Here is a 5,353-nt window from a genome sequence, read left to right on the forward strand (position 1 = left end):
CCTGTCTGTTGTGCCAACAATCCTAAAATTTCCCCCAAACCTCCGCCAGGAGCAGGAAGGCAAGGACTGTTAGCAGGAGAATGTTGGCAGATAGATTTCTCTGAAGTTCCCCGGAAGGGACACTACAAATACCTGTTAGTGCTCGTGGACACTCTGACTGGATGGACTGAGGCCTTCCCGTGCCGAACCAACCAAGCAAAAGAAGTGGTCCGGGTGATGCTAAAAGAAATGATTCCACAATTCGGAATCCCAGAGGGATTAGCCTCGGATGGAGGGCCACACTTTGTGTCAGAAGTGACCCAGGCAGTTTCGCAGGCTCTGGGGATACAACGGGACCTTCACACAGCATGGAGACTGCAGTCAAGTGGACAGGTGGAACGAATGAATCAGACTCTAAAAAGACAGCTGGCTAAACTTTGCCAGGAAACTCAGTTGAAATGGCCCGAAGCTCTGCCTCTTGCCTTGCTTAGAGTGCACATAGCCCCTAGAGCTAAATTGGGAGTTAGTCCATTTGAATTAATGTATGGCAAGCCATATCCGAAGAATCCAGTGGTGACGCATGGGAGTCAAATGCATGTAAAAGGGGAAGGTTGGGTAAAAGATTATTTGTATTCTTTGTCTGCTGTATTGTCTTCTCTCCACAGGTATGTCCAGGAACGACTTCCACTCCCTCTAGATACACCAGTCCACAAGTTCTAGATCGGAGACGAAGTGCTGGTCCAGACGTGGAAAGACGAGCCGCTTCAGCCCAGGTGGAAGGGACCGTATCCTGTGATTCTCACCACTCATGCTGCAGTGAAGGTTCAGGGGGTAAAACTGTGGATACACTACACTCGGGTGAAGGCCGCACCAGAAGTACCACCTGCAGGAGAAGTTGCTGAGAGTGTCGCACTGGAAGCCGGTGGACAGCAGAGCCAGTAGAAGGACTTAAATTTCTGTTTAAACGTCAACCATGTGGAAAGTAGTTCTTTGCATAGGTGTAATGTTTCTAGAGTCTAAGGGGTTGGTGCATCAAAGGTTCGATAAGAGTCAAAATGTGTGGGTTCATTTGGCAAAGGACGTATTAAATGTCACTCATTTTTGTTTGGCAGGTGGAATATCGGTTGATGATATTTTCACGTCATGCCTTATAGGGGTGCCCACTCCAATGGAAGCACTCCGGAATCAGACTTGGTTCACATCTGGGGGAATAGGAAGTCCAATCAATTACATTAACAACTCCATGTGGGGAACCATTACCACAGAAAGAAACGCTAGTACCTTTGAAATAGATTTGTTGACAGTCAGCTCCCCTGGTAACACCAGCTGTGCCAATTTTGTGAACTGTACCCAAGCTTGCAAAAGCCTAACCAAAGAAACGAAAATTTTCAATTGCTCAGACATGACTAATGTATCATGCAACTACGTTTATGTTATATTACCCCGGGGGTGGTTCCTCCTTTGTGGAAAGACTGCCTATTCATATATCCCAGCCAATGCCACAGGAGGCCCTTGTGCTCTAGGCCAGTTGACTGTCTGGCTACCAGGTATGCCTAAGACCTCTAGTAAGCGTCACCGGAGAGGTTCAAAGGTGCTAGATAAATCCTGTGATAGTGACATAAACCTCCTGAGTGAGGCCGAGGTAATGTCCTTAGCAGTTTTCCTAGTAGGGGTGCCAGGCCTAGTAGTGGATGCTGAGAAGCAGCTTGGTAAGGTGGCCTGTGCCCTGGTAAAGGGCCTAAATACAACTTCACAGGCCCTAGCTGCCCTCAATATTGAAATGAAAGAACTAAGAGGAGCTACTCTGCAAAATAGAGCAGCCATAGATTACCTGTTGCTGAGGCATAACCACGGACGTGAAGAGTTCGAGGGAATGTGTTGTTTTAATTTGACAGATAACTCCGAGTTGATAGAGTCAAAAGTGCAGAAGTTAAAAAAGGTTCTGTCCCACATTAAGCAAAGGGAAGGGTTCAACTTCTCATGGCTTACTTCTTGGCTTCCTAATTTTTCATGGCTTAAGCAAATTTTCCTATTAATTGTGGCAAGTATATGTATTTTCTTGATAATCTGTTGTGGGATACAGTGTGCGCCAATGTGTTGTGAGGTACTCAAGAAATCAATTTCTTCCCCCGTTCACCGCGTGATGTTTGTAAAATCATCAGTTACAAACCCGATCCAAAATAATTGGGAGGAAGCGAAGAGATTTCTGGAGATGAGAAAGATAGTCGAGGACTATGGGCTTTTTCCATAAAGGCCATAGCCTCAAAGGGGGGATTTGATGAAGCACCCCTGGACTTTCACTTAATTTTAACCAGGGAACAGCTTTGTATGTTTTGAAAAAGTATTTTATCTAACCAAGGGCATAGAGTAGGTTGTTTAGGCTGGGGGAGATTGCTTGTTGCGTAGTTGCTGATTGCTGGCCTCGCTAGAAGGAAAAGCTGACATAGCTATATAAGGCAGATGCCCACTGGGGTGTGGGTGCTTGCTTTGCGAACGATTGCCAAGCACCACTTTCTGCGCAGAAATAAAGATTAAGTTGGATCCTTCACCCCTGTGTGTTTATTGGCACAAGCGCACCGGGCACGAACTCACTGTCCTTTGGGGACAACACTGTGATAGAAGGAAAAATGGGGAGAGGAACCCTCTATCACAAAACAGAAGCAGGAATTGGCAAGAACCAATTCTTTAGTTTCTGCTGCTTAGTTAACTGCTCTTCATTAACACTACTTATTGGCAATGTGTCACCATTTCTGTACTGAGAACTATGAGCTTCCTGATAAATGCACTGGGCCATTTAACTTCACTCTGCCATCTGTAACTTACACCATCACCTCAGCTCAGTGCATCAAACAGTACCTGGAAGGGCTTATTTTTCTTTGTAATGCAATATTTTTCTTTTAGTTCTATAATAAACCATAACAGAAAACTCAGCTAAATCAGAACACTGACCTCCTCTAGGCTTGCACCTAAACTAAAAAAGAATATCTAAAAATGGAGCAACTTAAGAAAAGTCTACATTTATTGTAAAAGCCCAGCAACTTCCCTTTAAGACTTCCCTTTAAGTCGTTTTCCCTCTTTGGGGGTAAAAGAAATGCTCCTATGTCTGTTGTGCAGTTCACAGAACTACTATAACAAATGCAAAATTAATTTTAATATTTGAGACTACTGCACACTGGTTGTCCTTGACCCTGTACCTGACAGATGTATAAATTTTGTGTTCCCTAATGTTGCTCAGTAGTAAGTCTTCAAATACTGGCTTGACCTAAGTAGTCATGGAAAGGCCCATGTGGATACAGGAAAAAATCTTCCCTCCATTGTACCCATGTAATATCACTGATACCAAATGCAGTTGTACAGGTGAAACCCTGAGCAGAAATTGTTCCATAGCAATGTAGGAGAAGCACTGTCTCTTACATTATGCTTTTTAATAAGTGGGTGAACCTCTTACAAAAAGGCAGTCAAATCACCTCACAATAAGAAGCTCTGAAATCTTAGGGAAAAGGCAAAGGTAATTAGAAACCCAAATTAAGATCTCCCTTTCTCCAAGCCTTATTACATTATTCACACAAGGACCAATGCAGCCCTCTTTTCCTCCTCAGCCATATGTTGATAATACCTCTGATTTCCCATTTGGGGATGTAGACCAGCTGTGAGAGAATAAAGTAGTCCAGCTAGTAAGTCATAGGGTGAGTGAAGCATTAGGGGGAAAAAGAGGATAAGAGGTGTAATGCTGAGTTTTAGTTTAAGCTGCGGTGGCTCTTTTACACTTGTATATTAGTCTATAGAAAAAACACAAAACTAAAAGGAGACAGTAGAAGACAACTTCAGGTTCCTATTATTTTTCCAGTATTTCTAGTATTTTTTCTGTCATGCAAGTGAGTTGTAAATAGTTTTATGACTGTAATATGTGAGATAACATTCTGAAGATTTATCTGGCCTTCACATGTGCACAAACACTTTAGAAATTTTGGGCCATCAAGTCTAGCACATTAAGGAAGACAAGGCTGAGATGTGAACAAAATCATTCAGTAGAAAATGGGACACCTTTGAACAGCAGACAGCCCTCTGTTTTGTGCACCTAAAAACATAATCTGTTGGTTACATTATCTGCTACAATAAGGCTCTGGGGGATATAATATGACTACTACTGAATTAATTAAGAGGGTAGTATGCTGTAAAATTGCATAATGATTAGGCACAAACCCCACCCTGCACAAAACAAATGCAGACAGAAATGCTTTCTTCCTCAGGAACTGTTTATAACAAGAAATTAAGACCATTCAAAAGTGAAATGAAAATCTCAGGAGCATCATAAAATGACTGCACTTAATGAGGAAAGAGCTTCAAAAGACTCCAAAGTGGCGTGCTTGAGCAAGTTGAATTTTATCAATTTTTTAACTATATTTAGTGTTTTCCTTTTCTCTGAAAGGGCCATCTCCTAGAGTTATGTGATAATCACAAAAGCTGGGAAGGAGAGCTTGAAAATTTGAGTGCTAGTAGCTCAGAATCATGAATGCAAAAACACTCCACCAAACAAAACCTAGAAGTTGCTTTTTTAATATTGTGAGTTTTAAAACAACCTCTTGATTTATTTGGGTACCTGATGTAGGGATCACCAGGTTCAATAAGCAAGCATATATGAATGGGAAGAACTACACAATGCGCTTTAACTGAGGAGCACTTTGCAACTTCTGCATACCCTTGATCTCTTGCTACCTAACAGCAACTGCTTAACTGAGGGACCACATCCCAAATCTCAACTCTTCTAAATCAGGGGGTGTCTCTAAACTATTACTTTTATCACTAGACACCCAATAAAAAGATTTTTGAGGCCTTGGATTTGGCAGTACCTGTTGGGCTCCATAGCACTTGACTGCTATAATACGCCTTTTCGTGATAACCCTGTAGAGACACCTCTGTATCACATCAACTTGGTCTTCTCATCTTGCATTGTAGGACCAGGGAACTCCTATCCTGGCCCCTTGGGTGAATGGAATTTTTCTTCTTGGGTGTATATGAGGAAGACTGCCCCTTCCTCTGGTCATAGATCGATTTCTCTCTATCCCATCAGGAAGCACAGAGCTATTGCCTGTTACTGTTAGCAATCCTAGTTGACTGGCTTAGATGCAGTAAACAACACAAAGTGTTCTTTCTAAGAACAATCAACCAAAATGGTTTCTGCTGCAAAGGAGTGGAATATAATCGCCTCACTGGTGCTCTGGAGTTCCCCATTCTACACATTCTTTTTCTCTTTAAAAGAGAAATCACAATTTCCTTTGGAGCCCATTGCTGCTAAATTGCTAGCTCCCATATCTGCAAAGATAATGTGGATAGGTACCAGGGGACTCCTTTAGAGGGAAATGCAAAACCAGTT

Source organism: Alligator mississippiensis, chromosome 5 (genome assembly GCF_030867095.1).
Source record: "Alligator mississippiensis isolate rAllMis1 chromosome 5, rAllMis1, whole genome shotgun sequence".
Lineage (NCBI taxonomy): Eukaryota > Metazoa > Chordata > Crocodylia > Alligatoridae > Alligator > Alligator mississippiensis.